Source organism: Pleurodeles waltl, chromosome 2_1 (assembly GCF_031143425.1).
Source record: "Pleurodeles waltl isolate 20211129_DDA chromosome 2_1, aPleWal1.hap1.20221129, whole genome shotgun sequence".
In the NCBI taxonomy this organism is placed as follows: Eukaryota; Metazoa; Chordata; class Amphibia; order Caudata; family Salamandridae; genus Pleurodeles; species Pleurodeles waltl.
In genome coordinates this window covers 272723244-272736444 of record NC_090438.1, presented here as the reverse complement: position 1 = coordinate 272736444, position 13201 = coordinate 272723244, and positions in this window count along the sequence as shown.

Here is a 13201-nt window from a genome sequence, read left to right as displayed (position 1 = left end):
ACGGTGGGTACAACACCTAGCACACAGGGGAGGTGAGAGGAAAAAGAGAGTGACACACACACCCAACACGCAACACCCCACCCTCACACCCAACACCATACACACAATCACATGCAACAACATTACATATACACCCCTTAACCCTCAGGAATAACACAAGGACAAAAGGAATGGAGTCAAATTATTAGAAATACTTAGAAATACATTCATAAAGAAAAAACAGTATGCACAGTATCTACAATATATACAAAAGGCGGTACAATTCCCACTCAAAAATTGTTTGTGGCCCACTGGGCCAAAACACATAGGCCATTGCCACACTTGACTCCTGCCTCAATACGGAGAGAACAATGCAGGGGCATCAGGTTGAAAACACACAGGCACCTCAGGGGGACGGGGATGGTACAACGCCACTGCTCCTGGAGGGGGCTCCATGCCCACTGCTTGGTCCTGGGGGGTGCTAAGCCACAGTCTCTCTAGTGGGTGGTTTGCCCACTGCTTGGTCCTGGGGAGTGCAAGGCCACAGTCTCTCAAGTGGGTGGTTTTCCCACTGCGTGGTCCTGGGGAGTGCAAGGCCACAGTCTCTCAAGTGGGTGGCTTTCCCACTGCCTGGTCCTGGGGAGTGCAAAGCCACAACCTCTCTAGTGGGTGGTTTGCCCACTGCTTGGTCCTGGGGAGTGCAAAGCCACAGTCTCTATAGTAGGTGGTTTGCCACGGCTTGGTCCTGGGGAGTGCAAGGCCACAGTCTCTATAGTAGGTGGTTTGCCCACTGCTTGGTCCTGGGGAGTGCAAGGCCACAGTCTCTCAAGTGGGTGGTCTGCCCACTGCTTGGTCCTGGGGAGTGCAAAGCCACAACCTCTCTAGTGGGTGGATTGCCCACTGCTTGGTCCTGGGGAGTGCAGAGCCACAGTCTCTATAGTGGGTGGTTTGCCCACTGCTTGGTCCTGGGGAGTGCAAGGCCACAGTCTCTCAAGTGGGTGGTTTTCCCACTACTTGGTCCTGAGGAGTGCAAGGCCACAGTCTCTCAAGTGGGTGATTTGCCCACTGCTTGGTCCTGGGGAGTGCAAAGCCACAACCTCTCTAGTGGGTGGTTTGCCCACTGCTTGGTCCTGGGGAGTGCAAGGCCACAGTCTCTCTAGTGGGTGGTTTGCCCACTGCTTGGTCCTGGGGAGTGCAAGGCCACAGTCTCTCAAGTGGGTGGTCTGCCCACTGCTTGGTCCTGGGGAGTGCAAAGCCACAACCTCTCTAGTGGGTGGTTTGCCCACTGCTTGGTCCTGGGGAGTGCAGAGCCACAGTCTCTATAGTGGGTGGTTTGCCCACTGCTTGGTCCTGGGGAGTGCAAGGCCACAGTCTCTCAAGTGGGTGGTCTGCCCACTGCGTGGTCCTGGGGAGTGCAAGGCCACAGTCTCTCAAGTGGGTGGTTTGCCCACTGCTTGGTCCTGGGGAGTGCAAAGCCACAGTCTCTATAGTGGGTGGTTTGCCCACTGCTTGGTCCTGGGGAGTGCAAGGCCAAGGTCTCTCAAGTGGGTGGTCTGCCCACTGCGTGGTTCTGGGGAATGCAAGGCCACAGTCTCTCAAGTGGGTGGTTTGCCCACTGCTTGGTCCTGGGGAGTGCAAAGCCACAGTCTCTCTAGTGGGTGGTCTGCCCACTGCTTGTTCCTGGGGAGTGCAAAGCCACCCTCTCTTTAGTGGGTGGTTTGCCCACTGCTTTGCCCTGGGGAGTGCAAGGCCACAGTCTCTCAAGTGGGTGGTTTGCTCACTGCTTGGTCCTGAGGAGTGCAAAGCCATAGTCTCTCTAGTGGGTGGTTTGCCCACTGCTTTGTCCTGGGGAGTCCAAAGCCACAGTCTCTCTACTGGGTGGTTTGCCCACTGTTTGGTCCTGGGGAGTGCAAAGCCACAGTCTCTCAAGTGGATGCTTTCTTCCACTGGTTCTGGAGGGGGCCTTGTGCCCAGTGTGCTTCATCCCGGCAAGGAAGGGCTGAGGGGATGCCTTCTTCCACTGGTTCTGGAGGGGGCATTGTGCCCGGTGTGCTTCATCCTGGCAAGGAGGGGCTGAGTGGATGCCTTCTTCCACTGGTTCTGGAGGGGACATTGTGCCCAGTGTGCTTCACCCTGGCAAGGAGGGGCTCAGTGGATGCCTTCTTCCAATGGTTCTGGAGGGGGCCTTGTGCCCAGTGTGCTTCATCCTGGCATGGCGGGGCTGAGTGTATGCCTTCTTCCACTGGTTCTCGAAAGGGCATTGCGCCCTGTGATGCAGATGTTTTGGAGAGCAAGGTCACAGTCTCTCACCTGGGTGTCACAACTACAGCTTTTGCAGGGGCCGGGACGCACTGCTGCCCATGTAGTCACCACTACACACTGCTCTCCGGCGGTGACGGCTGCTCAGTGAATTACAGTTGCAGGTGGCGGTGCTAGCAGTGGTGGTGGTAGCCCCAAGGCCTTCACCTGCAGACTCAGACGGCTGCCCACTGAGGCTGCTGCTGTTGGCAGTGGTGCTGCTTGCGGCGGTGCAGGTGGTGGTGCTGGGTGCGGTGCAGGTGGTGATGCTGGGTGCGGTGCAGGTGGCGGTGCTGTTCGCGGGGCAGGTGGCGATACTGGTGGTTGTGGGTGGTAGCCTCCAGGCTTTCACCAGCAGGCTCGGACGGCTGCCAACTGGGGTTGCTGCTGCTGGCAGTGGTGCTGCTTGTGGGGGGGCAGGTGGCAGTGCTGGCCGCAGTGCAGGTGGCGGTGCTTGGCGCGGTGCAGGTGGCGGTGCTGGCTGCGGTGCAGGTGGCCGTGCTGGCTGCGGTGCAGGTGGCGATACTGGCAGTGGTGGTGGTAGCCTCCAGGCCTTCACCTGCAGCCTCGGACAGCTGAAGTGTCACGACTGGTGTACTGTGCCCCTTCCTGTTCTTGGCAGATGGTGGTGCCTCCTTGCTTCTGCCAGCTGGAGTCTTTGACTTGGCCTTGCTGGCTGGTTGTGCCTCCTTCCCCTTGCTGGATGCTGTCCCCTTCTTGCCCTTGCCAGGTGCCGGACCCTTCTTGACCTTGGCAGGTGTTGGTGGCACACTGGCTGGGTTGACGGGTGTCTCCTTGGAGCCTCTCACAGCTGCAGAAACCGCAGCGCCCGTGGACTGGGTGGGTGGGTGAGGTGCTGGGCTGGGTTCTGGCCACCCTGGCCAGAGGTGAAGGACGGGGGAGAGGGGTAGGGAAGAGGTCAATATTGGTGAGGAAAAGCTTCTTAGGGACATTGTGGCGGGAAGAGGGTGAAGATTTTGGAGTGGAGGAAGAGGGAGTGGTTGTAGGAGGTGTCAGGCTGCTGTGTTTGGGTGCAGGTGCATGATCCCACCATCCTGGGTGAGTGGGCACGGGAAACACGCTGAGGAGCTGCTGGGAGGGTGGTGCTGGTACAGGGGTTGGCGGCTGTACCTGTTGTGGGATGGGCACAGAGGTGTCCGCCACTGCCAAGGAGCTTCCATCGGAGTAGAAGTCGTTGTCAGTAGTGTCCCCTCCTATCTCCGTCATGATGCTCCCCTCGCCCTCTGTTCCACTGGTGCCCTCACCGTCAGTGTATTTGCCTCCAGGACCATGTGGGATGCAGCTCCCTCTGTCGGCGGTGCCTCTGCTCCTCCAGTAGATGATGTTAATGCACAAGGACAAGGTGACAAAACAAGGTCAATGGTCAATGCCAGCAACAACACTACCATTGGCGTACACAACACACAGGGATTAGCCCTATGCACTAGGCCATGCACTACCAGTTACAAAGCTAGTCACCAGCGCATGAGGTAGATTGCCTAACGCCATTAGCTGCACACCTGAAACCCATAGGACCCTATCCATTAGTAGATGCTATTGGGGTTGGAGTGCTTCAGAGCCTGCCCAACAAGGGACCTACCCTGCCATATTCGCCCTGGCCTAGGGTCACCCACTGCCCACATCCCCCACCCAGGTAAAACCCTAACGCGCGCAAAGTCATGATTCTGAATCCGTACTCGCCCCCTTGTGGCTGCTGTGATGCCTTCAAGCGCCCATCCAACTCTGGATAGGCCACTGCCAGGATGCGGAACATCAGGGGGGTCAGAGTACGATGGGCACCCCTTCCTCGTTGGGAGGCCAACCCCAGCTGGACCTCTGCCTTCTTCCTTGCCCAGCGGAACAGGTCCTCCCACAGTTTGCCGCAGTGGGTGCTCTGCCTGTCAAAGACCCCCAGGGGTGATACCCCGAAAACGGTCCCAGGATGCATGTTTCCGGTCCAGAGAGGACCTGGCCTGGCAGTTCGGGCTGGACTGTTCCCATGAGGAACAGGGTCAAGACTGATTTGCATATGGCTGGCTCAAAACTGGGGTGGCATGGTGAGCAAAAGAACGATGGATTAAACCCAGATCTGTGACTGGGGGTGAGTGTTTGCATTGTCAGCACTCTGTCCATCATCCTTTTGTGTTGCTAAAGTTGCCCTAAGTGGGAAGGGTATGCCCAGACGTGGGTCCCTTGCTCACTGTGCCACTGGAATCAAGCTAGCCTGGCTGATGAGGGGTGAAACCCCGAAACCGGTCCCAGGATGCTTGTTTCCGGTCCAGAGAGGACCTGGCCTGGCAGTTCGGGCTGGACTGTTCCCATGAGGAACAGGGTCAAGATTGATTTGCATATGGCTGGCTCCAAACTGGGGTGGCATGGTGAGCAAAAGAACGATGGATTAAACCCAGATCTGAGACTGGGGGTGAGTGTTTGCATTGTCAGCACTCCGTCCATCATCTTTTTGTGTTGCTAAAGTTGCCCTAAGTGGGAAGGGTATGCCCAGACGTGGGTCACTTGCTCACTGTGCCACTGGAATCAAGCTAGCCTGGCTGATGAGGGGTGGTAACCCGAAACCGGTCCCAGGATGCTTGTTTCTGGTCCAGAGAGGACCTGGCCTGGCAGTTCGGGCTGGACTGTTCCCATGAGGAACAGGGTCAAGACTGTTTTGCATATGGCTGGCTCCAAACTGGGGTGGCATGGTGAGCAAAAGAACGATGGATTAAACCCAGATCTGTGACTGGGGGTGAGTGTTTGCATTGTCAGCACTCCGTCCATCATCCTTTTGTGTTGCTAAAGTTGCCCTAAGTGGGAAGGGTATCCCCAGACGTGGGTCCCTTGCTCACTCTGCCACTGGAATCAAGCTAGCCTGGCTGATGAGGGGTGAAACCCCGAAACCGGTCCCAGGATGCTTGTTTCCGGTCCAGAGAGGACCTGGCCTGGCAGTTCGGGCTGGACTGTTCCCATGAGGAACAGGGTCAAGACTGATTTGCATATGGCTGGCTCCAAACTGGGGTGGCATGGTGAGCAAAAGAACGATGGATTAAACCCATATCTGTGACTGGGGGTGAGTGTTTGCATTGTCAGCACTCCGTCCATCATCCTTTTGTGTTGCTAAAGTTGCCCTAAGTGGGAAGGGTATGCCCAGACGTGGGTCCCTTGCTCACTGTGCCACTGGAATCAAGCTAGCCTGGCTGATGAGGGGTGAAACCCCGAAACCGGTCCCAGGATGCTTGTTTCCGGTCCAGAGAGGACCTGGCCTGGCAGTTCGGGCTGGACTGTTCCCATGAGGAACAGGGTCAAGACTGATTTGCATATGGCTGGCTCCAAACTGGGGTGGCATGGTCCCTTGCTCACTGTGCCACTGGAATCAAGCTAGCCTGGCTGATGAGGGGTGAAACCCCGAAACCGGTCCCAGGATGCTTGTTTCCGGTCCAGTGAGGACCTGGCTTGGCAGTTCGTTCTGGACTGTTCCCATGAGGAACAGGGTCAAGACTGATTTGCGTATGGCTGGGTCCAAACTGGGGTGGCATGGTGAGCAAAAGAACGATGGATTAAACCCAGATCTACGACTGGGGGTGAGTGTTTGACAATTTTCAGCATTCCGTCCATCACTTGTTGTTTTTGCTTTGTCGCCCTAAGTGGGAAGGGTATGCCCAGACGTGGGTCCCGTGCTTCCCATGCCACTGGATTCAAGCTAGCCTGGCTGATGAGGGGTGAAACCCCGAAACCGGTCCCAGGATGCTTGTTTCCGGTCCAGTGAGGACCTGGCTTGGCAGTTCGGTCTGGACTGTTCCCATGAGGAACAGGGTCAAGACTGATTTGCGTATGGCTGGGTCCAAACTGGGGTGGCATGGTGAGCAAAAGAACAATGGATTAAACCCAGATCTGTGACTGGGGGTGAGTGTTTGCATGGTCAGCACTCCGTCCATCACTTGTTTTTGCGTAGATGTGGTGCATGCAGGTGTGTGTGTAGACGACACTGGGAGGTAGGAGGGAGAAGAGGAGGAGGGGGAAACAGTGGAGACAGTGGATGTTGCTGTGTCTGTATGGGTGTGATGCTTGTGTGAGTGCCTGTGGTGTGTGTGGCGCCTATGTTTGCTTGAGCTACTTTTGGGTGTTGACTTGTGTGCATGCTGGTCTGTAGGTGTGCTTGGGATGGGCTGGGGTACAGGGGATTGGGTCTGGGTGGAGGTAGTTGGAGGGGGAGGCTGGACACAGGGATAATGGCTGCCATCAGTGCTGATGCCGAGATTGCAGGGTTCGCTGAAGGACAGCCTGACCAGAATGAATGCCTTCCAGGAATGCATTATCGTGTTGCAACTCTCGTTCTACACCCTGGATGGCATTCACAATGGTAGACTGCCCAACAGTGAGTGACCTGAGGAGGTCAATGTCACTGAGGGCAGCAGGGGTGACAGGGGCAGGGCCTGAGGTGCCTGGGGCGAAGGTGATGCCCACCCTCCTGGGTGAGTGGGCATGGGGCGAACACTGAGGGGCTGCTGGGAGGGCGGTGCTGGTAGGGGAGGTGGCGGCTGTACCTGTAGAAGTGGGGCGAACAGATGGTGCCGTCACCACAGGGGAGCTCCCATCGGCAGACGAGTCCGTGTCACTGGTTGGTGATCCTGTGGCCGACATGAAGCTCCCCTCGCCCTCCGTCCCACTGGTGCATTCAGAGTCTGTGGTGTGGCCCTCCATGGCCATGTGGGATGCAGCTCCCTCGTGCTCCGGTGCCACTGTACCTCCGCCTGATGATGCTGATGTACAAAAGGACAGGGAGAGCAGGGAAAGGGGGGGAGACAGAAGAAAGAGAGTTTCAGTGCATGGCATACCGCTACAGTTGGCGGACAAGACAGACGCAGCAGCCCCATGCATTACACCGTGCTCCTGCCCTCTGCACATGCAATTTCTGGGATATGGCCTACACGGCAATGGTAGAAATCTGCGCACATGGATGGCAAAGGGGCAACTCTACATCAACTTGCCTCTGTTCTGAGCTGGGGGAGAGTCCCACATGGCCTACATTACGGAGGGGCCTTGCCTACCTAACTCGCCCTGGCCTAGGGACACCCACAGCCCACCTCCCCCACCCAGACACCTCCACTGCACGCAAAGTCCACAGAATGAGGTTGTACTCACCCCCTTGTGTCTGCTGTGATGTCCTTAAGCGCCCATCCAATTCCGGGTAGGCCACCGCCAGGATCCGGAACATCAGGGGGGTCATGGTGCGACGGGCACCCCTCCCACGTTGGGAGGTTATCCCCAGCTGAGCCTCCGCCGTCTTCTTGCTGCAGCGGCGAATGTCCTCCCATCTCTTACGGCAGTGGGTGCCCCGTCTCTGGTGGGCCCCCAGGGTCCGGACTTCCTTGGCGATGGCACGCCAAATGTCCCTCTTCTGGTGGGCGCTGACCTACATGACATGCACAAGGAAAGAGGAACAGTCATTACCTACTGCACCGTCAATGTGAGTGGCCCCCTCCCAACTCTGGCCATGTGGCCCATTCATCCCCATGCATTTCTGTTGTAAGAACTCTGCCCCCATCCCTCTCCCACCCAGCCCTGTCCACCCAGGCCTAGCCCATCCCTGTGTACTAACCTGTTGGTCTGGAGGACCGTAGAGTAGCATGTACTGGGGGAGGACCCCATCGACAAATTTCTCCAACTCCTGTGCAGTGATGGCAGGGGCCCTTTCCCCAGACGCAGCAGCCATCGTCGCTTCCAGACCGAGGTCACAGCAGCACTAGCAGTGTAGGTCCTCTCCTGTCGAAGGTCAGGTATCTAGTGATTGAAGAGATAGAAAATGGTGGTGACATCCGCCGTCCGCGGCGGAGCGCATCATCCCCGCCAGCGCACCTGTTCATTGGCTCCTGGGACCCATAGGGTCCAATGTTAACCAATGCAGCATTGCGCCGCGCTCTATGACCGCCTACCGCGACGGTGTCCAACGCCAGCGCAGTTACCCCACAATTCCATTGTCCCAGTTTAGAGGTCAGGCAGCCGCCATTTCAGGGGCCCACATGGCTTCATTTACTACTGCGTCACACATACCGAGGCCTACACTCAAAACATTTCCCGGATGGGTTTATTGTCTGTTGTAGTCTTGTGTGTGACTGTGGGTACATACCTGGAGGAATGGTGACAGTTTCTTCGCTGTTGTCCTTCTTAGGCACCGTCAGTTGGGACATATTGGAAGATGGCGGAATCCGCCGGTGTACCGACCGCTGGTGTACCTGTTGACAATGAAAGAGAGACATTTGATTGTGACCTACCGGTTCGACCGTGCCACAATCCAGGAACTATGTACACAGTTGGAGCCAGACCTGATGTCACCAATCCGCCATCCGACTGGAATCCCCCCTGATGTTCAGGTGCTGTCAGTGCTCCATTTCCTTGCAAGTGGGTCATTCCAGACTACTGTGGCCATGGCATCAGGGATGTCCCAGCCTATGTTTTCCAACGTGTTGTCCAGAGTGTTGTCTGCCCTGCTGAAACACGTAAGGAGATACATCATTTTCCCTGAGGTGGAGGATTTGCCTACAGTGAAAGGTGACTTCTATGCCCTTGGACATATCCCGAACGTCATAGGTGCCATTGATGGGACCCATGTAGCTCTGGTCCCCCCCCACAGGAGTGAACAGGTGTACAGGAACAGGAAGAGTTATCATTCGATGAATGTCCAGATGGTCTGTTTGGCAGACCAGTACATCTCGCAGGTAAATGCTATGTTCCCTGGCTCAGTGCATGACGCCTACATCCTGCGGAATAGCAGCATTCCTGATATGATGGGTCAACTCCAGAGGCACCGTGTATGGCTATTGGGGGACTCTGGTTACCCCAACCTGTCCTGGCTATTGACCCCAGTGAGGAATCCCAGGACCAGGGAAGAGGAACGGTACAATGAGGCCCATGGGCGGACTAGGAGGGTGATCGAACGCACCTTCGGCCTCCTCAAGGCCAGGTTCAGGTGCCTCCATATGACAGGTGGGTCCCTATTCTACTCACCGAAGAAGGTGTGCAACATCATTATCACCTGCTCCATGCTCCATAATTTGGCATTGCGACGTCAGGTGCCTTTTCTACAGGAGGATGATCCAGATGACGGTGTTGTAGCAGCGGTGGAGCCTGTGGAGCCTGTGGACAGTGATGAGGATGAAGCTGATGAAGAAGAAAACGACAACAGGGAGTCAGTCATACAGCAATATTTCCAGTGAGACACAGGTGAGTACATTTTCAGGTTTAACATAACATTAACTTTCACACGTCTACCTCTATCCTCTACCTACATTTCACTCACTATTTGTTAACTGAGTTGTCCCCTTCCATTTCAGTTTCACAAATGTGGTAACCTACGTGTCAACAGCTTGCACCCTTGAAAGGCTTCTGATGTGTGACATTGGTATGTTGGCCTTCCAATGGGTAACCATTTTTTACACTGTAATTGACATTACAAAGTTCAAAATCATTCACTGACTCCAGTTTTATTAGTGTTTCAAGGGTGTTTATTTAAGTGCATAACAATAAAGAGGGGTTGTGAAATGGGGATGGGTTATGGTGGAAGAATGTCCATGGCAGAGTCCAGTCTATTAGTCTCACAGGTACACTGCACATCTGGCCATTGGAAGTGGAGCTGGGGCAGTTCCGATTTGGACAGGGTAACAAAGTGGTACAGTGGGGGGACAATCAGGGTGGTCTTATTTCTGGGCGGGGGTCTTGCCATCTTGCTCTGTCCTGTTCCTGGATCTCAAGGACCGCTTTCGTGGTGGTTGTCCGTTTGCAGGGGGTGGGGTGCTGGTGTGTTGGTCCTGTGGCGGGGCGTCCTGTCCACTAGCGCCGGCGGAGGTGGTGGGCAGTTCATCATCCATGCTAGTGTCAGGGGCCCCTTGGAGTGCCACGGTGTCCCTCAAGGTCTTTTGAATGTCCATCAGCACCCCTACAATGGTGCCCAGGGCGGAGCCGATGGTCCTGAGCTCCTCCCTGAACCCCAAATACTGCTCCTCCTGCAGACGCAGGGTCTCCTGCAACTTGTCCAGGACCGTTGCCATCGTCTCCTGGGAGTGGTGGTATGCTCCCATGATGGAGGAGAGGGCCTCGTTGAGAGTAGGTTCCCTTGGCCTGTCCTCCCTCTGTCGCACAGCAGCCCTCCCAGTTCCCCTGTGTTCCTGTGCCTCCGTCCCCTGGACCATTTGCCCACTACCACTGCCCCCAGGTCCCTGTTGTTGTTGGGGTGTTGGGTTAGCCTGGGTGCCCTGTAGTGGTGGACACACCGCTGATTGACCTGTCCTGGGTAGGGAGGTATGGGCCCGCTGGGTGGGTGCTGTGCTGGTGTTACCAGAGGGTGGAAGTTCGGTATTGGGCAGTGGCTGGGCAAGGGGAACCGACTGTCCTGAGGCCCACGATGGTCCGGGCTGGTCATCAAGATCCAATAGGGCAGAGCTGCTGTCGTCACTGTGGGCCTCTTCTGGTGTGGAGTGGTGTTGTCTGGACCCTCTGGTGTGGTGACGTTCCTTTGGGTTCCTGCGGGGGTATAAGTACATGATTATTGCATGTGTGTGTTTCATGGTGTGCAATGGTTGGGTGTGCGTGTACACCAGTGCAGGCATTCCTGTGTGGGGGCTTGTGTGCTGATGGTTGGGGGGTGTTCTGGGTATGTGCAGTGGGCATGCTTTAGTGATGGGTATCCATGCTTAGTTGTGTCATGCAGGTCTTGGGGTTGGGATGGGTGGTTGGTGTTATGGGTACATTAGTGAGGAGTTAGGGTGATAGGGGAGGGTGTGAGGGTGGGGGTGTGTTATAGCATGCAGGTAAGGTGGGGGATATGATAGTTAAGATTTGACTTACCAGTGTCCGTTCCTCCAACGACTCCTGTGAGGCCCTCAGGATGCAAGATGGACAAGACTTGCTCCTCCCACATTGTTAGTTGTGGGGGAGGAGGTGGGGGTCCGCCGCAAGTCCGCTGAACCGCGATATGGTGCCTGAATACCGTGGAACGCACCTTCCCCCGTAGGTCATTCCACCTCTTCCTGATGTCCTCCCTATTTATTGGATGCTGTCCCACAGCGTTGACCCTGTCGACTATTCTTTGCCATAGCTCCATCTTCCTGGCTATGGATGTGTGCTGTACCTGTGAGCCAAATAGCTGTGGCTCTACCCGTAGGATTTCCTCCACCATGACCCTGAGCTCCTCTTTGGAAAAGCGGGGGTGTCTTTGGCGTGCCATGGGGTGGTGTGTGTGATGTGTGAGGTGGTGTATGTGGTGATGAGTGTGGTGAGAGTAGTGGTATGTGGTGTTTTGTGCGTGGATGTTGTGTGGGTGATGGTGTAGTGTGCCTCTGTGTGATGGGGTTCTCTATTCTGTGCTGTCTCTCTCTGGCCTTCTCTCTAATTTTTGGTCGTAGGGGTTTGTGGGTGATGTGGGTGTGTGTTTTATATTGTGTTGGGTGTGTGGGAGTGTTGTTTGTATGTGTATCAGGTGTGTGTATTTGTACTTGTCCAATGTGGCGGTGTTTTGGAGCTGTGTGTGTATTTTGAGCGCAGCGGTGTGTACCGCCAATGGAATACTGCGGTTGAAAGACTGCCACGTGGATTCGTGGGTCGTAATAGCATAGGCGTGTTTCTGTTGGCGTGGAGGTGGAGGATTTGTTTCCGCATGTTTATCGCTGACCTTTGGTGTGGCGGGATTGTGTGGGTGTCTGAATTTCGGCGGATTCCGTGATGTGTGTCATAATAGCTGTGGCGGGCTCCCGCCGCGTCGGCGGTGTGTTGGCGGTCTTCTGCACGGCGGTAAGCACTTATACCGCCAATGTTGTAATGACCCCCTAAGTAACTTAGCACCCAACCTTTACCAGGTAAAGGTTAGACATATAGGTGACTTATAAGTTACTTAAGTGCAGTGGTAAATGGCTGTGAAATAACGTGGACGTTATTTCACTCAGGCTGCAGTGGCAGGGCTGTTTAAGAATTGTCAGAGCTCCCTATGGGTGGCAAAAGAAATGCTGCAGCCCATAGGGATCTCCTGGAACCCCAATACCCTGGGTCCCTCAGTACCATATACTAGGGAATTATAAGGGTGTTCCAGTATGCCAATATGAATTGGTGAAATTGGTCACTAGCCTGTTAGTGACAATTTGTACAGAGAGAGCATAACCACTGAGGTTCTGGTTAGCAGAGCCTCAGTGAGACAGTTAGGCATCACACAGGGAACACATACATATAGGTCACAAACTTATGAGCACTGGGGTCCTGACTAGCAGGGTCCCAGTGACACATAACAAACATACTGAAAACATAGGAATTTCACTATGAGCACTGGGCCCTGGCTGGCAGGATCCCAGTGAGACAGTGAAAACACCCTGACATACACCCACAAACAGGCCAAAAGTGGGGGTAACAAGGCTAGAAAGAGGCTACTTTCTCACACAACCCCCTCCCCAAACGAAGGACAATAAGGCTAACCTTGGCCAGTTGAGACTTTATTGTCTAAGTGGTGATAAGTAGAGAGTAGCTCTGCAATAGACTGGTTACTCCCTTTATCATCCACTATATGGTTACTTCCCTGTGGAGATGTAAACCACCCTGTTTGAAGTTGTGTTAGCTAAGCAACAATGTGAAGATATATTTTCAGAGTTTCTATCAGTAAGTTTTAGTTTAGAGCAGTGGGAATTGTCCACTGAACCTATTTGTAGTGATGAAAATGCCAGGCAGGGATGCTGTCTCAGGAAAGCAATAGCTGGGCAAAAACGTTGTCCATATGGCTGGAAGAGAGAACAGGGATGCTGTTTCTCTTGAGTTGGAGCAGGGCAGGAATGCTGTCCTATGAGCTCCACACTAGGGCAGGGATGCTGTCCTAAGTGTTGTGAGGTAGTGCAGGGTTTCTGCAGTAAAGTTTCTCTGGGAGGGTTGGAGGGATGCTCCATGTTAACTAAATTGG